Here is a 24,515-nt window from a genome sequence, read left to right as displayed (position 1 = left end):
AAGGAGATGATAACAGAAATGGCATTTACAAACTGACAAGATCAGGGGCAAAACAGCCATGGCAGATATGAATAAGCAAGCTGGCCTCCCTCTTCAATTTTGTCAAAAAATAATAATGTTGCAGCTCCTTGAGGGGAGCAGCAAATGTCCCAATCTTCCCTTCCTCCTTTTGTTTCCGTTTGTTTCCTCATTGACGCTAGCTGGGTGGCTGTTCAGATGCTGCTATAGCTGCTACCTCTCGTCTCTCCACCTGTGAGGGCTACTCACTGCCTCCCAAATGTGTTGATGAGTGGCACTATCAAGGAAACCGAGGTGTATGGCCTTCCTCTTTGAAAGACTCATAGGTTGGTTCTTAGGAGGCTCAAGCGGGAGACTTGGTGAATCGCAGACTTGTTTCTCCCCCTACTTTCCTGTTTCTCATTTTCTTTCCCTCCCGTCCAAAAGCTGTGTTTTGCTTTATCTGTCTCTCCTTATTGCATTGGTATAAATTTGGGACCAAAAAAGAAGAAGAAGAAGAAGAAAAGGCTGCTAACTTGCAAGATGTGCCCTGTAAAGGACAACCCTTCATCACTCCAACAGAGCTCCCTTATCTTCTTTTCCTTGGATGTTTCTTCTTCTTTGGCGACCACTTTTATGGATTGTCTTCCATAAACACGGTTTTAACATTGAGTCCGTGAGTGACTGTGGAGGCCAATTCTGGATCCACACGTCTTTCCACAGTGGGGACATTGGTTTCCGGGCGGGAATTGATCACAGTATGGATTTGCCAAGCGTGCCTTCCTCTCAGCACGTTTCTCCCTTGTGTCCTGAGTTTGAGTATCTTCAAAGCCCATGACACCTTTGGTAAAGGATGTTCTCCAACTGGAGCGCTCACAGGTCAGTGTTTCCCAGTTGTCAGTGTTTATACTACATTTTAAAAGATTTGCCTTGAGACAGTCTTTAAAGCTCTTTTGTTGACCACCAGCATTGCACTTTCCATTTTGAAGTTCGGAATAGAGTAGTTGCTTTGGAAGACGATCATCAGCCATCCGCACAACATGACCAGTCCAACGAAGATGATGTTGAAGAATCATTGCTTCAACACTGGTGATCTTTGCTTCTTCCAGTACACTGGTATTAGTTCGCCTGTCTTCCCAAGTGTATCCCATATAGAATCACAGAACTGTGGAGTTGGAAGGGCCCATGAGGATCATCTAGTCAAACTCCCAGCAATTCAAGGAATCTTTCACGCAATGTGGGGCTCAAACCCATGACCCCGAGATAAAGAATTTCATGCTCAACTGACTGAGCTATCTGAGGAGGGCTTGTCTCAGCCCTGCTTCTCGGAAAATGTGATAAAAGGCCATGTAGGGGATTTATATATGTAAATATGAATGGAGGGGCAGGCAAAGGTAAAAGGCAAAGGACCTCTGGATGGTTATGTCCAGTGAAAGGTGACTATGGGGTTGCTCTGCTCATCTCACTTTCAGGCTGATGGTGGCGGCGTTTGTCCACAGACAGCTTTCCAGGTCATGTGGCCAGTAAACTGCTTCTGGTGCAACGGGATATTGTGATAGAAGCCAGAGCACACGGAAATGCCATTTAGCTTCCTGCTGCAGTGGTACCTATTTATCTACCTGCACTGGCATGCTTTCGAACTGCTAGGTTGGCAGGAGCTGGGACCGAGCAACGGGAGCTCACCCTGTCACGGGGATTTGAACCGCTGACCTTCCCTTCAGCAAGCCCAAGAGGCTCAGTGGTTTAGACCACAGCACGGTGATGCCAAGCTGTAAGGATGAGGAAAGATTATGCAGCCCAGGATGCTGCTGGTACTAGCACAGGAGACATTTTAACATTTCACTGACCATACCAAAATACTGGTCCCCTGCTAAGTGTATGGTTCTTCTGTTGCTCTCTAGATCCAATTTACTTTACTTGCCTTACTCATATTTTAACGCCAAAAGAATTAAAAGAAAATAGTAACGCTTCTGTTGCAGACAACTGCATTTCTCCTTGAGTACTCCAATGGCACACAGATTGCTGAATGGGTAAGATGCACAATTTCATACAGCTGGTGTTTCCATCACAACCGCTGCACAGTTGCATGGTTGCACAGAGTTCATGTCAGATTGGTGATGCAGTGAGTGATCTCACCAATGAATGACAACACAAGGTAAATAAATAATTGGAAGCTGACGGCTTCTCCGATGTAGCACTCAGCAAGGGAATGCTGGTCTAGTGCTTTCAGGCCCCCAAAATGGTGATCGATAGCAAAACATCCTCCCCCCCTCCCCATGTCTATGAGAATGCTCACCATTTTGTTGACCTTCCCCTGTTTAAAAGGCACAGCTTTTGAGAAGGCTGCATGCTTTCCACTCTGGGCACATCTTGCCTGGATTTCAGAAAGGACTATTGTCAATTTCAACTCCCTGCTTTAGATAGGGAGAAGCGACAAAGCTATACAACAAGGCCTTCCCTCTGATCTCTCCATCGCATCCCATGAGGAGCGGATAATGCGCCATGAGGAAATTGCAGGAGTATTGTGCAAATGGGGCAAAGAATTGCAGTCAGAGTTGACTTTGCAGGATCTTCTAGATAAATCCTTACAGCTCTTCCCAGAAGCGCTAGGCTTTAGAAGTCCTCTGAGCAGCAAGCAATGCTGAAATAGGGGCCAAACAGACTTTAAAACTGGTAAAAGGCATCACTTTCTGGCCCATGCCCCCCTCATGTAAACTGTGGCTAGATAGTCTGTGGTAGCAATATTATCCCCCGCCCTAAAATGACCCCATTGGCCCTCCCTCCAGTAAAATAAACCATTTGCCCAGAATGTTTCCACATTCCATATTCTATTGTGTTTGTGGCAGCAAAAGCTTCCACACTGGCGAAGTAGCTGGTGGAGGGGACTTGGAATTGGAATAAAAGAATCAAATAGTTTGCAGTTTAGAGTTTATGCAGGACTGGGAAAATTGTTTGTTTCGATGGGGTTAAAACTGAGGATAAATTGAGGCCAGCAAAGAGGTTATGGGATGGAGATGAATTAAAGGAGAAGAAGCCAGGAGGCAAGGAGGTTGAAGGAAGGGTGCAAAGAAGGCAGCGAATGGGTCATAGTATTGGTAGGAGAAGCAATAGTAAGGACTTGAAGGTTGTGCAGCCCAGGATGCTGCTGGTACTAGCACAGGAGACATTTTAGTATTTCACTGACCATACCAAAATACTGGTCCCCTGCTAAGTGAGTTCAAGACTACGTCCATCGTGTATGGTTCTTCTGTCGCTCTCTGGATCCAATTTACTTTACTTGCCTAACTCATATTTTAACGCCAAAAGTATTAAAACAAAACAGTAACGCTTCTGTTGCAGACAACTGCATTTCTCCTTGAGTACTCCAATGGAACACAGATTGTTGAATGGGTAAAATGCACAATTTCATACAGCTGGTGTTTCCATCACAACCGCTGCACAGAATGAGTTGTGAGGAAACAGGTGCATAAAGGAACTGATGCAAGGATAGAACGATCAGAAGGCCAAGGGCTTGGAAGAACATCATAGTGTGTAAGAAGAAGAAGAGTTTGGATTTGATATCCCGCTTTATCACTACCCAAAGGAGTCTCAAAGCAGCTAACAATCTCCTTTCTCTTCCTCCCCAAAAACAAACACTCCGTGAGGTGAGTGAGGCTGAGAGACTTCAAAGAAGTGTGATTGGCCCAAGGTCACCCAGCAGCTGCATGAGGAGGAGCGGAGATGCAAACCTGGTTCACCAGATTACGACACTACCGCTCTTAACCACTACACTACACTGGCTCTCCAGAAGGAAAGAGGCTCTCTCCTCTGGGGGAAAAGAGAGGGGCACTAGGGAGGCTGACCAAGCCTATGATGGCTCTAGAGTTTGGAGGGCCTTTGGGCAGCAAGATGCCCTGAGTGGACCTCTCCCTCTTCCTCATCACTGCCCATTCCTTTCCCCCTCTTTCTGTGGGCCCAGTCGACACAACTGTCCAGAAGCTATGTGCAAGGCACATGAAGGGTGTTCCTCCATGCTCTGCTCGCTGTTTCTAGGCTCAGAAACGGTGGGTGAACAGGCCCAAAAAGTGGAAAGCAGAAGAGGCTTGGAGGGTCAACACCGGCCTCTTGCAGGAACGTGGGCCGAGGCAGGCGCCCAGCTTTGCCTACCTCTGACGCCAGCCCTGGGTCAAGAGACAGAGCAGCTAAAGGAAGGAGCCAGTTGCCTTAAAAGCAGAAACCTGAGGAAACAAATAGATAGCAGAGAGAGACATGAAGCTGAAGAAGAGTCAAGGAGAAAGCAGGACTGGGTAAAAAGTGTAAACAGAGCCTTGAGGCATTGTGCATTATTAGTAGGAATGAAGAAAGCAGACAAGGGAGGGATCCTCTGGAGGGATCGGGTTGCTTCTTAAACCTACTATCTTCTCTAAACCCTAAAAAGGGGATTCTCCCAGTTGTCACATCTACAGTCACTTCAGCACTGCGACATAGCAACCATATCTGGGCAATGGAGGTCAAAAAGCAGCAGGATGAGGAAAAGATGGGGCTAAATCTCACCAACAGAATTGAACTAATGCAAGCATAGTATCTTACCTTTTTTATTATGATTTAAATAACCATGTTTTCTAGGCTCACCATGGCAAGAGCTGTCAGAGATGCGAAACAAAGCTAATACCATAGCAAACTTCTCTCAACATCTTCTGCTTACAAATCATATGATTAAAAAAGAACAAATTCAGTAGTATATGTGGCTTTCACATATATATGTTGTGTTTCCAGCTTTGTTTTGTTTTTAAATTCGGGGCAGCGTGGGGTGGGGATGCTAGCTAAAAACGTGAAGGTTGCATCCTTAAATGGAATCAGTGAGTTGGGATGTAGGAGATCCACTTGATCGGTTTTCTGTTTGAAAACCTACAAGGCTGCATGAAGAGGAGTTTGCAATTGTACACACCTTCGTGCAACAATGTCATCCGAAGTGGAAGCTGCTATCCATGTTGTCCATACACACAGGTGGGCACGGTTTCGAACTAGTGAGCAGTGGTGTTCTCTATTCCCCACCCCTCAATTAGCGTTTCCACAGACTTTTCTTTTAAAAAAACCAAAAAAACCAAAGCCAAATTATTTATCACTGTCTTTCGAAAGAGCGGGACTGGAAACTGGTGTGTCGATATACTGATATACCGTAGGTATATATATCAGTATACGGAGGCGGCTCAGTTACTGCAATGCATCCTATTTCATTCACAGGCAAGTTAAACATGGTGAGGGCAAGTGGCCCAGCCCTGCCATGTCACTAGGTCTGCCCCAGTAGGAGGTGACCTGGGGAAAGTGCTCTCTGTGTACCCATGCATATTGGAAAAGTCAATTCTCCGTCCCAGCAGAATGTACTTTGGATTGACCAATAGTATGAGACAAAGACAATGTGGGGATGACTTTGAAGGTGACTCAGAAACTACAACTCATCCAGAATGTGGCAGCTGGACAAGAATGTGGCTTTTAGGCCACGGGTCCTGAAAGACCAATATTAGCTCCCAGTGTGTTTCCGAGCACAATTAAAAGTTTTGGTGCTGACCTTTAAAGCCCTAAACGGCCACCGCCCAGTATACCTGAAGGAGTGTCTGTTAGTATTTCACACCTCCGATGCTGCAGATGAGATTGGTGTAAACCACACGCCTGTCTGGGAAGAGTATGGGAAAGGAAGACAGTCTTATCTCTTCCGCTGTATGTGCTATTGTACTGTACTTTTGCTTTTATTTGTTCTTGTTCTCTCGGAGCTGGAGAGAGAGGACACCATGACTCCTTTGTCTGTACATAGTGTGTAGATAAATACGTAGACTAGCTCTATGATGTCTCACGCTTCTTGCTGTGTTATGCTAGAAGATTAGTGTGCATATATCATTTTATATATGTTACTGAAGCACACTGGAGAAGAAGGGAAATGCCTTTTCTAGAGCTGCGCGTACCGGGGGATGTTCGGAGTTCAGGGGCTGCAGGGGCACCCCAGGGTGTTTTCTAACAGTGTCTCCACCCCCATCGTTCAGCCCGGACACTGAGGTCTAGCACCGAGGGCCTTCTGGCAGTTCCCTTACTGTGAGAAGTAAGGTTACAGGGAACCAGGCAGAGGGCCTTCTCGGTAGTGGCACCTGCCCTGTGGGACGCCCTCCCATCAGTTGAGATAAGTAACTATACAACCTTTAGAAGATATCTGTCAGCAGCCCTGTATAGGGAAGTTTTTAATGTTTGATGTTTTATTATGTTTCTGCATATGCTGAAAGCTGTCCAGAGTGGCTTGGGTGACCCAGTCAGACGGGCAGGATATAATAATAATAATAATAATAATAATAATAATAATAATAATAATGTTGTGTGTACAGCACCATGAAAAGACACCTGAATCCAGCAATGAATGCACATTATCGTGCAGTTTGTATGGCAATGTTTGACTATTGAACAGCTCACACCATCAAGAAAATCTGATTACTCTGTCACATACTTAAATAAATCTATGGAGCCCACTTCTTTCATGGGACCTTACTTCCAAGTTAAGTATGCTTGAGAAACACCCCAAAATGGCTGAACCTGAGCTGGGCTTGAGGCTGTGTTCTTCTGGAGCAATGCCTCTTGTCTTAATTACAGACAGGGGAATTAGCTGCTGTAGAATGAAAAACCACCCAACTGTTGTGGAAGTGGGTGTATTTGGATATATATGTATAAAACCTACGCTAGCTAGCCAAGATGTCAAACAACGTTGTCATGGAGACAGATTAGGAGTGATAAGCACACATTAGTTGGAGGAGGTAAACTCTGTACCGTTAGACCTGAATAGCGCTGGCTAATTATGGTCGGTTTGTAGGGGAGCTTGAAGAGGGCAGCAAGCGAAGGAGAGGCCATTATTGTGTTGCTTGTGGCCCACTGGGAATGGGGTGTGCCAGGGCCCCAGAGAACCAAAGGGCCACGCCACAGGGACCCACACAACATCTTTTGCCCATTCTGCTAAGAGGGCCCATGTGATTGTGACAGGGACATAGGTGCGTCTAGCCAAGGCGATATTTACTCCATATATCTATGATGCCGCTTTAAACAGACATGGCTTCCTCCAAGGAATCTGGAAGCAGTAGAATCAGAGAGTTGTAGAGTCGGAAGCCACTCTACAACGAGGGTTGTCTAGTCTAGTGCAATGCAGGAATCTCAGCTAAAGCATCCATGACAGATGGCCATCCAACCTCTGCTTAAAAACCTCCAAGGAAGGAAAGTCCACAACCCCCTGGGGGAGACCGTTGCACAGCTGAACAGCTCTTACTGTCAGAAAGTTCTTCCTGTAGTCGGAATCTCCTTTCTTGCAACTTGAATCCATTGGTTCGAGTCCTACCCTCCAGAGCCAGAGACAACAAGCTTGCTCCACCCACCATGATGTGACAGCCCTTTAGATATCTGAAGATGGCTATCATAGTTCCTCTCAGTCTCCCCTTTTCCAGGCCAAACATACCCAGCTCCTTCAACCATTCCTCATAAGGCTTGGTTTCTAGACCTTTCATCATCCTAGTTGCCTAGGATCCCTGAGAGATAAAGGACCCCTGACAGTTAAGTCCAGTTGCGGACGACTCTGGGGTTGCGGCGCTCATCTCGCTTCACAGGCCGAGTGAGCTGGCGTTTGTCCACAGATAGTTTTTCCGGGTCATGTGGCCAGCATGACTAAGCTGCTTCTGGCAAAACCAGAGCAGTGCACGGAAATGCCGTTTACCTTCCCACCGGAGCAGTACCTATTTATCTGCTTGCACTTTTGGGCTGCTTTTGAACTGCTAGGTTGGCAGGAGCTGGGACCGAGCAACGGGAGCTCACCCTGTTGTGGGGATTCGAACCACCGACCTTCTGATCGGCAAGACCAAGAGGCTCAGTGGTTTAGACCACAGCGCCACCCGCGTCTGTATTAAGAGAGATGACCGTACCAGCTGTGAAGAAGAGTCTATCAACCACCTCCTAAGGCAGTCCGTTCCACTGTAAAACAGCTCTTACTATCATAAAGTTATTCCTAATGTTTAGTCAGACTTTCCTTTCTTGCTGTTTGAACCCTGTAGTTCAGAGCCTACCCTCTGGAGCAGCAAAACAAAAACCAAAAAAACACAAACTTGTTCCATCTTCCACGTGACCTCTCAGTTGTCTCTTCTTCAGGCTAAACATACTCAACTCCCTCAAGTGTTCCTCTTAATGCTTGGTTCCAGACCCATTATCATCTAGGTCACCTTCCTCTGCACATGTTCCAGCTTGTCAATAACTTTCTTAAATTGTGACGCCCAGAACTCCAGGTGTGGTCTGACCAAGGCAGAATAGAGCAGCACTATTACTTCCCTTGATCAGGAAACTATATTGCTGTTGATGCAGCCTAGAATAACATTAGCTTTTGCTTGCTTGCTGCTGCATCACATTGTGGACTCATATGAAAACTAAAAACACCAATCTCTTCAGAACTTCATGGTCTTTAATATGATATGTCACACTATGGACTTACTCTAAAGTTTAAATGTAAGTTACAAAATTTCAATTTTTTTAAAGTGATTTAAAAAAATTAATATGATTAAAAATTTCCAGAAAAGTTGTATTGATTATTTAATATTTCTAAGAGTTACCTGCAAAATTTCATCTTGGGATCTCAAAGGGATCATATTTTAAAATGTCTGCCTTATTTAGGATAAATGTATCTTCCTGGGAGTAAAATATAACAGAATAAACAAGACTTCAACTATAATATCAGTTACTTCAGGCATTTCTTTAGAAAGTTATTCAATTAAAAGGTGTCTGAAAAGCTAGCCAGGCTTTTCTTTTAAAAATGTGTTCCAAAGCTGAGTGATAGCTTGTTATTGCGTGATAGAATTAACGCTTTGAAAGAATTCTTGTTAGTACTCCATTTCATGAAGTACAACAAAATACGTACCTGCGAAGACACCATGCGGCTTGCTGCAAGAGTACAGCAGCCTGCTCCATTACTTAACTGCTCTGCTTCTTACATGCACAGCCTCACACGTTGATTGCTAATATGTCCTCAGCTGGCATACAATGTGCTGTGTTCTTTGCCTGCATCTTCCCCACCCCTCTCTCCTCACATAGGCTGGTACAGGAGATAAGCTTTAGGGAGGGGGAGGAGGAGGAAAACAACAACAACGTTCAGTCATGAGATGCTTTCCCACATCACAAAATTGGCTCCGCGTCGGCTCAGTAACAAGGAAACTCCTGGCTTGATTCTGAAGTTTCAACTGCCACAGCACATTCCTTCCCGGAGCACCTATTTAATAATCACGGTGTCTGTTTTCCCCCCACTCCCTGTAACTGACGTGGGCTGATGTGTCTGATACAGAAGCTATTGGTTTGGCACAATTATAACCTAGGAAGATGATGAGTTCAGACCAGGAATTTGGGCTCATCTAGTCCAGCACTGGACGCAGGTGGCGCTGTGGTCTAAACCACTGAGCCTAGGGCTTGCTGATCGGAAGGTCGGCAGTTCGAATCCCTGCAACGAGGTGAGCTCCCGTTGCTCGGTCCCTGCTCCTGCCAACCTAGCAGTTTGAAAGCACGTCAAAGTGCAAGTAGATAAATAGGTACCGCTCCGGCGGGAAGGTAAGCGGCGTTTCCGTGCGCTGCTCTGGTTTCGCCAGAAGCAGCTTAGTCATGCTGGCCACATGACCCGGAAAAACTGTCTGCGGACAAATGCCAGCTCCTTCGGCCTGTAAAGCAAGATGAGCGCCGCAACCCCAGAGTTGTCTGTGACTGAACTTAACGGTCAGGGGTCCCTTTACCTTTAGTACAGCATTACAGCCTACACCGACTAACAAGAGCTCTTCAGAGTCTCTAGCAGAGGTCTTTCCCATCACCAAATTCCTGGTCATTTAACTGGAAGGGCTGCAGGCTGCAATTGGGAACTTCTTTGTGCCAAGCATGTGTTCTGTCGCTGAGCTGTGGGGGCCCTTCCCTTCTTATGCGGATATATTTGAGGGTATCAAACCTATTTACATTTTGAAAATGTCAGTCTATCAGGCCAGGTTCAACCCATGCAAAGACTTCTGCGAGGGCAGCAGGGCTATTTTTTGTAGGGTTAACAACAACAACATGCATTGCAGATTGATACGGAAACTGGATAGAGAAGACTTGTGAAGGAACACTAACTTGAGAGCCAGACACAGAAACATCCTTATTCCTTGGTGATGCAAAAACAGCTCAGCAGAATAGTACATCTCCTTCAGTTTCCTGTGTAGCCAAAAGGAAATGAGCAGCAAAAATCCCATGCACATATGCTGAGAAATAAACTCAGTGAGGCTTACTTCCAGGGAAGTGGGTATACCGTAGGTTTGCAGCCTGAAATAGAATAGGGCCCTGCCTTGATTTATACTGTGGCCAGCAATACATATCTCCCATCCATGCCATTAATGACACTTGTTCTTCCACCAGCACCAGCATACAGAGTCCCCTTAAACACACACACACACATACATTTTTACTCTATCCCTAATCTGTCCTATTCCCGCATGTATCTTTTTGTAACAGCAGGCAGGCAAATTTTGCTATTTTCCCACACCTGGAAAAATGGTTTCTGCTCCTCTAATTTGTGATGGCGTCTAGGGCTGCCAGACTCTACTTGCCAACTCTAAGAGCTCCAGGGCAGCAAGGCAATATGCAGCTGGGGATTGTCCCTCCTTCAGGTTTGGATGTGCCTTCCATTTGCAGAAGTTTCTTCTGTCTTGCTGCCTGGGGCAAACCCGGGATCCTGTTTACTACAGCAGGAGTTAGAGTAAAGCAGGCAAATGGACCCAGCCAGCGGTGAGCATTAGACTTGACAGCCAGGCCTAGCATTGGAAAGTTGCTCTAGTTCTGAGCGGTGGAGGGTTCTGAAAGCTTTATACAGTATAACAAGGAGAAGTGTGCTCTCCAGACCAACTAATTCCCACACAAGAAGACCACAGCAGGGGCCTCCTATGTTTTGCCCTCCTACAAATAAGAGCAGCCTCTGCTGAATCAGACTGAGTCCTAGAGCGAGAGATTGCCCAAAGTTGTTGAGCTTTTTACGGAGATCAGTCAAACTTGTTGAGGTTTTTTTTTTGGGGGGGGGAGGCTCTTACAGGGACGGACAGTGGCTCCACCATCCTGCAGCCCCATGCTGTCCTGCACCCCCCTGTGCCACCCTGCTTTCCTAGGCTACTGCTGAGTCCAGCTTTCTCTCTCCAATAGTGGCTGGCCAGATGTTTCCCAGAAAGCTAATGACCAAATGGAGACAGCCATGCCATTTGCCTGCCTCTACCAGTAATAACAAGGGATGCTGTGGGTTAAACCACAGAGCCTAGGGCCTAGGGCTATTTCAGACACATGGTTCATATATTTAGACATGTGTGCATTTATGAATATTTGTTCTATATTTGAGGGACGCGGGTGGCGCTGTGGTTAAACCACAGAGCCTAGGACTTGCCGATCAGAAGGTCAGCGGTTTGAATCCCCGTGATGGGGTGAGCTCCCGTTGCTCAGTCCCTGCTCCTGCCAACCTAGCAGTTCAAAAGCACGTCAAAGTGCAAGTAGATCAATAGGTACCGCTCTGGCGGGAAGGTAAACGGCGTTTCCGTGTGCTGCTCTGGTTCGCCAGAAGTGGCTTAGTCATGCTGGCCACATGACCCGGAAGCTGTACGCCGGCTCCCTCGGCCAATAAAGCGAGATGAGCGCCGCAACCCCAGAGTCAGCCACGACTGGACCTAATGGTCAGGGGTCCCTTTGCCTTTACCAATAATAACCCGTCTCTACTAGTAATAACAGCAAGAGCAATCTACGGTTTACTCAGCATGATGGTTAACCCCAGCCTTTGTGGGACCCACAGATTATCCAGCCCACCACAGCACCATATAACTCCATAGACCTTTCTAATCTAGTTCCTTAAGGCTGCATGAAAGACCTCTGTTCTCTTATGCCTCTGACCCTTGGAGTTCTGGTTTTAGTGAGCGTAGTCTTCTTTTTCTTCGTGCTTCTGGAACTGGGCTGACCCTGCATCCAACGGTGAAGGGGGGGTGGGCGGAGGAGGGAAGCAACATCTGTTGTTGCCATATGGGACGGCCCCCTCCTTTCCCTTCCCAGGAGCCCCAGCCTGTTCCAATTTGTGGAATGCCTTTGGGTTCGGCGTGCCTCACCCCACCCTAACCCTGGGTTCACCACTCCATTCCTCCTCCTCCCCTTTGGCTCTCAGATGCCTTGTGCGCTTCAAAAGCATCTTCACCCAAAGTTAATTGCTGAACTTTCCCAGAAGGAAGCTTGAGTGATTGCGATGGAGAGCATGGCAGGCTCTCTTCTCATTACTAATCAGGCCCAACAGGGCGGGCTGGGGGTGAGCAGGGAGTCAGGGAGAGAGAGAAAGAGAGAGAGAAAGAGAGAGAGAGGCTAAAAAGCCATTAGCATTGGAGGCAAAGCACAGCAGCTGGGAGGCTGGGCGGATGACGGTGTGGCAATTTTGCAGCGCTTCAGGCACAAGGCCTCAAACGCAGCGTGCTTCGGTTCTCAGAAGCAGCAACACGGCGTACCACTCTTTCATCCTGTTGCACAATCAGCCCCGGAAGCGAGAGCTTCTGAGGCCCGTTTCGCAACATTTACAGGTGGCACAAAAAGGAGTGCCTGGGTCTGCACCCATGTCCTCCGTCTCAAACACAGCTTCCCACATCTGGTTCGATCCCAACTTGTCCTGTCCCTTGATATTACCGCCGGGGCACAACCTGAAGCAGGGGCTTGGCAGGGTCAACCACGCAACACAACCCATGTTCTCTGAATGCCCTGGGAATATATGAAGCAATAATGGAGCACATCTGAAAACATGCAAGACAGACTGTCCTGTGTGGCCTGCTCTGACCCATCTGGAATGAACCCAAGAGGGCTTCAGAGTTGTGGAAAGGCTCGCCTCCCTGGCACTTCTCTTTTTAGCAACTGAGCACTGAATAAGTTAGCCTATTATGGAAGCTATTTGAGAGCTGATGTGCTAATGTGTGAAAATGCCCTCGTGGAGTGCTTGCACCAGTTTCATAGCCAAATCCATATAAGTGTCTGCAGGGAGTGGTGGCCAGGGGTCATCCAGCTGAACCATAATCCCCAGATTCCATTTTCAAAAAGGAGTAAGATTCTAGGATCTGTAGAGCCTGAGATATGAGGTGAAATGTACAGGCAATGTATTCTTTTCTTTTCTTTTTTCCTGAAGAACTAGCTTGCACCTCCCTTTCGGTGTTCTACTATTCCTCACCCCTGAAACAGGGTTTCCCAAAAAAAGTTTGAACTACAATTCCCATCATGCCTAGCTAGCAGTGTTCAGGGATGATGGGAATTGTAGTCCAAAAACAGCTGGAGACCCTAGTTTGGGGAAACCCTGCGAAACATTGCTGCAGACACCTATGCATACAGACATAGGTTTATTTAGAAGCCCTCTACCTCAGATCACCATGACAGTCGGATCATTGCTATGCAGCCTGCTTGGTTTTAAGAGTCCTGACAGCCAGGCAACATCTGGGCACACCTTTCCAGATTTTAAAAGTATATTTTGGTCCTTGTTGCCAGTCCTGTTGCCTGCTACGCAACAGGATGGCTTCACACACAGGGTTTCCCTTCAACCTAAAGCCCATCCAGTCTTTAAAAGGATAAGATTAATGTATCATTTCCTCCTTGTCTTTTGGGTCATATTGGGTCATATTTTGTGTTATCATATTGTGGCTTCATCCCATGAAGCTCCCTGAGACCTGCAGGTAGAGGGTGGTATAGAAATTTAATAAATAATAATGATAAACTAAATATAAGAAGGTACTGAAATATTAATACAAAGCTTATGGCACACTAGGAACTCTAGATTAGTTTATATTACGTTGTTCTGATGATAATGATGATGTCTCTGACACTCATTAGCTGAGCTGACATGGTGACACAGAATGCTCCCAAACATTCCAGCTACTCAGGGCAAAAAGCTGTCCGAATGCTTGCAGTTCAGCTTCTGTGGGAGGACGGAAATTTGTCCTAGAGCCAAGAGCAGATTTGCAGTGCAGGCGAAATAGTGGGAGAGATTCTGAGAAGCATGAGAAGCTTGAGGGGCAAGGACATTGGATGCAAAACAGCTGCAGAATAAGCAATCTGCTGAGAAGCAGGGATCTGAGGGAAAAGCAGGCGACAGAGGCTTCCATAATGGGGCGAAAGAGAGTAGAAAGAAAGGGAAGGAAAGGCCAATGGGGAAAAAAATCCATACTCTCCCATAATCCTAGAACTCACAGTCACTGGGGGAAAAGAACTGGCAATAGAATTTGCCTCCACAAAGTGTTGTGTTGGCCACTAGCTCAGATGCATTATAATTTGAAATACAGTGGTACCTTGGGTTACATACACTTCAGGTTATATACGCTTCAGGTTACAGACTGCGCTAACCCATAAATATTACCTCAGGTTAAGAACTTTGCTTCAGGATAAGAACAGAAATCGGGCGGCGGCACAGCAGCAGCAGGAGGTGCACAGCAGCAGCAGGAGCTAAAGTGGTGCTTCAGGTTAAAAACAGTTTCAGGTTAACAACAGACCTCCAGAATGAATTAAGTACTTAACCCGAGGTACCACTGTATTAAGCCATTTTAGGAGGGCTTTTGCCCCTAACAATACTTAAAATAAAATGCATTAATAAAAAGAAGAAGGCTTTAAAAAGAGAATCAGGCGAATTCACGGAGGAGGGCAAGTTTATCCATTTGCCACGAGTCAGAATGGCAAATAACAAAAACTGCATATCTGGAAGAACTGAACTGCTAAATACCAGTTCCCGAAGGGTAGCAGGACAGAGTGGGGAGAGGGCTGCTGAGCTCAGTTCCTGCTCTGAGAACAGAGTGTTGGACTAGATGGGACTGTGGGCTGACCAAGCAGGGCTATTTTTACTGTCCTTCCTCAAGCTAGCCAGGAGGCTTTTTCGAAAACCCATTTAAACATTGCTTACGACAGTGTCCTCATAAAAAATCTGGACTGGGAATTCCATGCGACACCATAAAGGCTTCTGAATATCTTAGCTGTAGTGGGGACAGAATGGGAAATGAAGTCCCTTGGAATGACCGCAAGAAAAACGGTCCTTGTTTGGCAGCAAACAGGCACATTCTAACAGTGCTGTGGGAAAGCCAGTCTAATATTTTTTTGTCTCTGCTTGGAATGTCTTAGTAGGCCGATAATTTCCTCTTTTGCTTTTTCCCCAACAGCTTCTTACCAACTTGGTAGGATTCACGCACAATGCTGTCCTAAGGATGTGTGTTGTTGCATACCTTCCGACATTTCTCTGATGAAAATAGAAACGTTCTTTCAATAACAACAGCAACAACAACAACAACAACAACAATTTCATTAACAACAACAACAACAATTTCATTAACAACAACAACAACTTCATTATTTATACCCTGCCCATCTGACTGAGTTGCTGCAACCACTCTGTGCGGCTTCTGACATATATAAACATAAAGGTAAAGGTAAAGGGACCCCTGACCATTAGGTCCAGTCGTGGCCGACTCTGGGGTTGTGGCTCTCATCTCGCTTTATTGGCCGAGGGAGCCGGCATACAGCTTCCGGGTCATGTGGCCAGCATGACTAAGCCGCTTCTGGCGAACCAGAGCAGCACACGGAAACGCCATTTACCTTCCTGCCGGAGCAGTACCTATTTATCTACTTGCACTTTGGCGTGCTTTTGAACTGCTAGGTTGGCAGGAGCAGGGACCGAGCAACGGGAGCTCACCCCGTTGTGGGGATTCGAACCGCGACCTTCTGATTGGCAAGTCCTAGGCTCTGTGGTTTAACCCACAGCGCTACCCGCGTCCCTATATAAACATAATAAAATATATAATAATAAATTATATAATAAATTAATATAATAATAAATTAAATAATAAATTAAGATAATAAAAATATATTTTATATAAACATAATAAAACATTTAACATTTTAAAAAACCCTCCCTGTACAAGACTGCCTTCAATGCCTTCTAAAGGTTGTATAGTTACTTTTTTCTTTGGCTGGGGGGGGGGTCACATAACTTCATTCCCTCCAACCTTTCTCTGGTGAAAATAGGAACGTTTTAAGGAAAAGCAGGACGTTACAGGATCAAATCAGAAACTGGGCCAGCTTCTGTAAATCCAGGACTGATCCTGGAAAACAAGGACACTTGGCAAGTCTGTTGTTGTTGTTGTTGTTGTTGTTGTTGTTGTTGTTGTTGTTGTTGTTCCTCCCTAGCCTTTCCCATCAGAAAACAGCTCACACATGCAGAGGCACCTCCACCAGGAATTCTTAAACCCTCCGAAATCCTCCGCTGCTGCTGACCTCAGCAGAGCTTCTCAAGGAGAGTCTGGGGGAGAAGGAAAAAAAACCTCTAAAATTTGAGTTTGGGGGAGGGAGGGCTCACTCTCTATTGGACATCCACCTGCCAACAAGATGAATGCCTAGAGTGAAAAATATCAGCCGTGGGAATGAAATCAATTGTTGGCTGCAAGGGCCGGTCTGGACATGAATCCCAAACTCCTGCAATTGGGCTCCAACAGGCCAAACACAAATCAAGTTGTTTTCCCCAGGAACAGTGTTACAAATTAAAATTCCAAATCCACCTCTATTTCCTAAGCTGTCATGCCCCTTTATATTGCCTTTTAAAAAAAACAAAAACAACGCACGTGGGCCCATGCACAAAAACCCTATTAAGCCAGTTTAAGACAAAAGCACAGTTGTCGGGAGGAAGATTTGTAATCAGTTCACATTTATTAAGTGCTAGACCTCCTGGTGGTTCTCCCCCCCCTTTCCTATCCTTTCTCTCCCTCCCCCCCCCCTGCATTTTCATAAAATAGACTGAGACCCAGGGACTCTCCGAGGCCACCTTTTCTAATTAAAATAATTACAACCTCCTAGCATCACTTAGGGGCATATTTATTCACTTTAAGCTCTCGGAAGCCAACGAAAAAGAATCTGGAATTTCAAGCAGGACTGGAACAGTTGCTTCTTTCCTAAGAGGGGCTGGATTTTGGCTCCCCTTCCCCACATTACTGAAAAAGAAATGAGAGAAGAAGGGTGGGGAATATTTATCAAGTTTGCCTTACAAACTATCATGGAGAGAGAACAGGGGAAAGCAGTATGAACTTTTTTTATAACATAGGTATAAGTGGGGTTGTGGCAGATCCAGTGTCAACACATAGCATCCTTGGGAAAATGTCCACTATTTGGACGCCAGCCCTGGGCCCCTGTGCTGTGGGGCAAGGGGGTGGGCGTTAAAGGCTTGGAAGGTAAAGGGACCCCTGACCATTAGGTCCAGTTGTGACCGACTCTGGAGTTGCGGCGCTCATCTTGCTTTATTGGCCGAAGGAGCCGGCGTACAGCTTCTGCGTCATGTGGCCAACAGGACTAAGCCTCTTCTGGCGAACCAGAGCAGCGAAACGCCATTTACCTTCCTGCCGGAAAGGTACTTATTTATCTACTTGCACTTTGACGTGCGTTCGAACTGCTAGGTTGGTAGGAGCAGGGACCGAGCAACGGGAGCTCACCCCGTCGCGGGGATGTGAACCGCCGACCTTCTGATCGGCAAGTCCTAGGCTCTGTGGTTGAACCCACAGCGCCACCCGTGTCCCTAAAGGCTTGGAACTGTCCTTTAAATCCACGTCCGACGGATGCTCTCCTTGGAAAGATCACAGCTCAAGGGTAGACCATCTGCTTTGCATGCAGGTCTGACCCACCCATGAGGCGGGGTGAAGCAGCCGCCTCAGGCAGCAGAATGTGGGATTTGAACCCATGAGCCTAAGATTAAGAGTCTCTGCCACGTGAACTATCCCAGACAGCTCCATGAAGAAGGCTCTGAATCAGGGATGGGGGAACCTTTGGCATTCTAGCTGTGTTCATACTCTTAACTTTCACCAGCCCGGGCAAACTGTGGTGCAGTGCCAGATTTACATATAGCTAAACAAGCTATAGCTCTCTTGCCCCCCCCCCCAAAATGTATTTTTTTAAAAAAAGAATTTTATTGAGTTTTCCAATAATTATATAAAAGCAAAATAAAACAATAATATAGCACAGACAAAAAAAAAGCAAAACAAAAAAGAACAGGTATAATTTCATTCCCTTTTTTTCTTATACCTTACTTTCCCAACTTCCCCATATCTCCCCTCTCTGTATTCCAATTTCTATTATGTTAGTTCAGCAAATGCTTCCCCTTTATTTCATTTAAACTTTTAACCCTTCTTTTCTTGTTACTTATCCAATTCAGCTGAAAACCATGCAATTTCTAAGCCAACGCCATTCTAACACTCATTAATTTTGCAATATTTCTTAAGATAGTCCTTAAATTTCTTCCAATCTTCTTCCGCTGTCTCTCTCCCCTGCTCTCTTGCCCCCCCCAAAAAAAATGTAAAGGGGAAAAAACTGGGTGTACATTTCCAAAATATAAGTTAAAAAACAAATAATAATGATAATAATAAATAATTTTTATTTATACCCCGCCCTCCGTGGCCAGAGCTGGGCTCAGGGCAGCTAACACCAGTAAAATTACAATAAAAACATAATAGGGGGGAGATCAATTTAAAATACAGGTTAAAATACAATTTAAAATGCAGCCTCATTTTAAAAGTAGCCAAAACCATAAGGGGCGGGAAACATAAGGGTCAGACTGAGTCCAAACCAAAGCTCTTTCTTGCAGGCCCTGCGGAAATAAAGTACAGTAAAACCTGCATACAGCAACATTGTTTTGTGTTGTATAGGCTCCTAAGATGTAAGGCCTTCTAGCCTGCTCCCTAAACTATCACTGGTTTGCTCATTTCTATATACAGGGTGCCTATATTTAGCATGGAATGGTTGCTTGGCAACATGTGCAAACGGCTTTAGATACCAATTAAAGATAAAGGTAAAGGGATCCCTGACCATTAGGTCCAGTTGTGGCCGACTCTGGGGTTGCGGCACTCATCTCACTTTACTGGCTGAAGGAGCCAGCGTACAGCTTCCGGGTCATGTGGCCAGGATGACTAAGCTGCTTCTGGCGAACCAGAGCAGCACACAGAAACGTCGTTTACCTTCCCACCAGAGCGGTACCTATTTATCTACTTGCACTTTGACGTGCTTTCAAACTGCTAGGTTGGCAGGAGCAGGGACTGAGCAATGGGAGCTCACCCCGTCGCGGGGATTTGAACCGCCGACCTTCTGTTCAGCAAGTCCTAGGCTCTGTGGTTTAACCCAATAGGTTAGCCCAAATGTGATGTCAAGCGATGTGGTCATGTGGCTGGCTCTGCAAACCCCCAAACAGGACTCCTGCTTGTCCGGCTCTTTCTCCCAAGCTGAAAGGCACAGAGAGAACAAGCTCCTAGGGTGCGATCGGTATCTCAGGAGAAAGCCATCTGAGCCAGTCCCCGTCACGGGGTTTTGAACCGCCGACCTTCAGATCGGCAAGCCCTAGGTTCTGTGGTTTAACCCACAGCGCCACCCTCGTCCCATTTTAGATACCTATTAGGGTCCATAAATTACCATATAGCATATATTCAACACAAAAAACAGCAACAATTTGTTGTTGACAAAGGACAGCTGGACATATAACCTTCAGTATATATAACCATTACCTTCAGTAGCTTAGGGCCTTATCAATCCTAAATCCGGCCCTGCAGTGGCTCCAATGGTCTGGGGCGAAGGGGACTGGGGTCCTGCAAAATATGAAGGAGCCACAGGTTAGCCACCCCTGGCTCTAAACTGACAGCAGCCACCTCTCTGGATCACTGGCACATCTGAACTTAGCACACACTACTCACTAGACTGCTATAGCTTGGTACTGACTTTGGTCACGGCAGCATATTAAATAGCTATTGCCTCCACCAGGAGAGTTCAGTCGAAGAGTAGCAGAGGGGAAACCACCACAAAGTGCAAATTCCTAAAAGAAATGACTTCATGTCAGCTAATCATCGGACTGTAAGGAACGTCTGAGCAGAATGCTTGATTCATGATCCTGTGTCCCTGAAACAAAACAAACAAACACCTGTTTGTTACTGTCAGCCTGGATAGCTCAGCTGGCTAGAGCTTGGTGCTTATAATGCCAAGGCTACAAGTTTGATCAGTCGCATATTCCTGGATTGCAGGGGGTTGGACTAGATGACCCTGGTGGTGCCCTTCCAGCGCTACAATCCTATGATTCAAACAAATAATGTTGTATATCGAATGGATGCCCTTAGAAATGATGGTCTTTTTCCAAACTGACCCGGCTGTAATTTTGAAGGATTCCTTTTTAACCCCAGCTTTAGTTTGGTTTTGTGGCTTTGGTTTGCTGTAAGTTTGTACTGCATTTATCACTCTATCCATTTAAAATGTTCAGGTTTCGGTAGAATTGAGCTGCTGTATTTGCAAAGCGATTGCACATGGCATAAGAGGTGTGTGAGCTGAAACGATCAACACAGAAAGAAAACAGGTGCCGGGATTGCTCTTTTGCTCACGGTGTGTTTTGCTATATTATTTTTCAAGGGAACCCTTCCCCCCCAATTAGTTGTAATTTATTCCTGAAACAAGGTAAGAAACAGCTCAGAAATATTCATAGCTGCAGCCGACTAACTCCCAGGCATCTATTTCTGATGACTCTTTGGAAAAGAAGGGATAAAGAATTCTGCCCCCTCTTTTTTGGAGAAGAGAAAATAAGAATTCCTCCACCCTTAGAAAAAGATTATATATCAAAACGCATTGGGGATAAAAGAACAAATTCAAGCAGCTGGGTTTTCTTCTGTTTTGGGTTCCCCCCCCCCCCAGCTGCCTTTGATCTCCCCCTGTTGTGTGTATATTTTATCATTATTAATTTTTTTATAAAAAAAAAAGAGTCCAGGCTTATTTTTTAAAGTTATTTTAAAAACGCAGAAACACACAGCAATCCAAAACATTTTCTGACCAGATGTCAGGGAAATGAACTGATATGTGAATAACCTTTGCAGAATTAGCTGTAGAGAGAAATGGACCCCAGTTCAGAGTTAAGCGAGAGCAGGGTTGAATACACACCATTCACGTAAAGCACATTTTCCTCTCCCTCCTGGGAACCACAGTTTACTCCTCACAGAACTACAATTCCCAGCACCCATAACAAACTACCAGAGACAAATAAGGCAGAGACAAACAAGGTCAGGTCCAGGGCACCAGACCAGATGAAGGTGAGCAGACATTTGACTCTGGCTACAGGTTCAAGGGCCTAGTTCACAGAGGTAGAACATGGTGCAAAGTACAGGTGAAAAACTCTAGACCTGTTTCCCAGAAGCCCCTTCCCCCTTACTAGAACCATCTAGGATAACTAGATCAGCCTCAGCTATGCCTTCTCTTCCAGGTACAGCAGACACACAACATCCAACCTTTTAAAGATGCTAATGGGAATGAAATGGGCAAATGCCATTCCATGATTTAATTCCATTTTACATATGTTTAGCTTCCTGTGGTGAATGTATTTTAAATTGAAATGTGACCCATTGTGAGGAACATCCATCCTGCATTCTTCTTCTTTTTTGTGTTTTAAAGCTTCCTTTCTTCTTTGAAAAGGCTTCTCACACCTCTTAATAGTCTGGAGTATCTGAAAAACAGGTGAGCTTTTGGCCTGAGACATCTGACACAATGAAGGACATTTCAGAGGTATGCATAGAAAATGCTATCAAGTAAGCAGGAGGCAAACTTTTTTAAGTCACTGGGCTATATGAAGTTCAAAGTACTGCATTTAAATCACAATCCAGCAACACCAGCAATGGTAAATGCAACTCAAGGGTCACAGAAGTCAACATGTCTCATCAGCAGGCCTCAGAGGAGCCTCCATCTCCACTATTTAGGGTGCTCCTGCTTCAGCTGTAGACAAGACAAACAACATCTACTAACTAAACATCTTCAGCAGATAAGGAAGAATGACTCCAGTCTTCCTCTTGTCCGTAAAACGCCTGACCAAATAAAAATGCAATTTTTATTGTGGCCAGAATTTGAATGGTGGGGTTCCGATAATACTCACTTTGCAGCTTCTCATTCCTCAAACAAGAGGATGTTTACTTGAGATATCTCTGTTAAGGTGTCCCTTGAGCATCGCCCTGGAGGATTCTTAAGCTCTTGAGTGTTATGCATTCCTTCCTCGAAACAAAAGGGGGGGAGAAGAAGCCCTCTGTCATTACTTCATTTTTATGTCATTGGCCATCAGGCTGTAGAAGGTAAAGGATTTAAATCTACCTTATTTTTTGGGGGGGGCAGGGGGCAGGGCAGAGGAGGATTATATGATCTCATAGTGGTAGCTCCAAAAGTGGCTGAATGAATTGATTTTCTAAATCAGGGCTGGGGTACCTCCAGCCCCTTTGCCAGTCTCTTCGAGAACATCTCCAACTATCTTGTCCTCTGTCGTCCCCTTCTCCTTGTGCCCTTTCCCAGCATCAGGGTCTTTTCCAGGGAGTCTTCTCTTCTCATGAGGTGGCCAAAGTATTGGAGCCTCAGCTTCACAATCTGTCCTTCCAGTGAGCACTCAGGGCTGATTTCCTTCAGAATGGATAGGTTTGATCTTCTTGCAGTCCATGGGACTCTCAAGAGTCTCCTCCAGCACCATAATTCAAAAGCATCAATTCTTCAGCGATCAGCTTTCTATATGGTCCAGCTCTCACTTCTATACATCACTACTGGGAAAACCATAGTTTAACTATACGGACCTATGTTGGCAAGGTGATGCTTTTCAAGATGCCGTCTAGGTTTGTCATTGCTTTTCTCCCAAGAAGCAGGCATCTTTTAATTTTGCACTCTCCTCTTTCACCCTCAATAAAAGGTTCTTTAATTCCTCCTCACTTTCTGCCATCAAGTGGTGTCATCTGCATATCTGAGGTTGTTGACCGCTACATCTCCCTGTCAAATCTAGCATATCCTCGCTGCAAGCTATTAGCACAGGCTATCATAGGATCCAGGACCAAAAAAGAAAAGAAAAACCTCTCCTTGCTGCTTCCTAAACAGTTGTCCAACCTTTAATTGAAGGGCTTATAAATCAAGTGCAAGTTCCATGCTCGTGACATGGTAACAGAGAGATGGAGAGACATCTGGGAGAGACAGTCCTCTGTTATCAGAGAAATCTGGGCGCCTCCACAGGTAGCAGACCCGGCAAGACTAGGCAAGAAACTGTCACGGTCTGGCTGCTAATAAAGATGGTCAGGGAGGCAGCCTGCCCTCCTGCTCCTCCTATTCTTTCTACCACCTTTTGTGTCTGTGTCAAATGCAGGTTGCCTCTTGCTCAGGTGTGTCTCAGGAGCAACATGGAGGGAGGAGGGGAGATTGAAGAAGTGAAGGGGGAGAATCAGGCACAAATCAGCACAACCCTCCCACCCTATAAATTGTCTCTAGAACTATGTGTTGCTTGAGACCCCCTCAGATGATGTATGGGAAGCACCTGACATCTGGGAAGCCCAAGGAACAATTGAATGAGACCTGCTCTCTTTTTTTAGACAGGTAAAACCAGTGTTAGAGCAGAAAGCCAAGGGGGGAAAGAGAGCGGAAGTCGGTTCTTCAGGCAAATCTGTCAATGGGTGGAAAGATGACTCTCTGAGGTCAAAGGTTCCAATCTGATCTGAGGTCAATGCCCATTGGGGGGAATAGTGACCTGACCCCACTGGACAATGAACCAGAAGGTGGTGGTGGGGTCAGGTCACCTCCTTGTCCCACGGTTGGAGAGGGTTCTTCTGAGGCCCAGTTCCTTCTGCTTGTCCATCTCCAACAAGTCAGCAGGGATGGAGGAGCCAGATGGCACACCCAAGGGCACTGTGTCAGATCTGAGAGGGGTAGGAGATTCACAGTAAAGTGGAAAGTTCTGCTCTGGGGCATAGTCAACAGCAAAAAGCAGCATATGTTCAGAACCAATGGTTGGGGTTGCCTTTCATAACACGTAGTAATGGTTGCAAGGCGTGCTTCCAGATGGGGTTTTATTGTGAAATAGTTGCTCCTAACATACGTGATTTACTTCTTTTTTTACACTGTTCACATGACATTGTGGGCATCAAGCTGCCAACCCCTTATGCCGTCCCCCTTCTATTTAATCCGGATTTATCCTGTTGCTGGTGGCCCATTTGTGATACCTGAATGACCCTTTGCTGTTCAATGGAAACCAATTCTGTGCACGTCAAATGAAGGTCACTCCTTTGCCTGCCTCCCACCTAATGTTGCATCTGGGTGTGGTTTGGAGAAAAATGGTCTAGAGCAGGGACCCCCAAACTCGGCCCTCCAGATGTTATAGGACTACAACTCCCATGATCCCTAGCTAACAGGACCAGTGGTCAGGGATGATGGGAATTGTAGTCCCAAAACATCTGGAGGACTGAGTTTGGGGGTGCCTGGTCTAGAGGGGCAAATTGGAACCCCTGCTGAGCCACATTCAATGGCTACTAACCATGAGGGGGTTGTTCTACCTGCAGGCAGTAATATGTCTGAATACCAGTTCCTGGAACTACAGAAGGGGAGAGTGTTGCTGCGGTTGGGTCCTGCTTTTGGATTTTCTCACAGGCATCTGGTGAACAGGATGCTGGACTAGATATGCCACTGACCTGATCCAGCAG

At 45.9% G+C, this 24,515-nt stretch overlaps 1 long non-coding RNA gene across 1 annotated transcript in view; it reads right to left on the bottom strand.

Moving 5' to 3' along the window:
* LOC310839332 overlaps nucleotides 1-24,515 on the bottom strand; it is a 60,200-nt gene that overhangs the window by 12,760 nt on the left and 22,925 nt on the right. Inside the window, exon 2 of the long non-coding RNA XR_014561443.1 lies at nucleotides 21,953-22,068. This is a non-coding gene — a long non-coding RNA (uncharacterized lncRNA). The remainder of the gene's footprint in view (nucleotides 1-21,952; nucleotides 22,069-24,515) is intronic.

The sequence above is a fragment of the Podarcis gaigeae genome (assembly GCF_964106915.1).
Source record: "Podarcis gaigeae genome assembly, chromosome: 2".
NCBI lineage: Eukaryota > Metazoa > Chordata > Lepidosauria > Squamata > Lacertidae > Podarcis > Podarcis gaigeae.
This window is presented reverse-complemented; position numbering and strand designations above follow the sequence as displayed.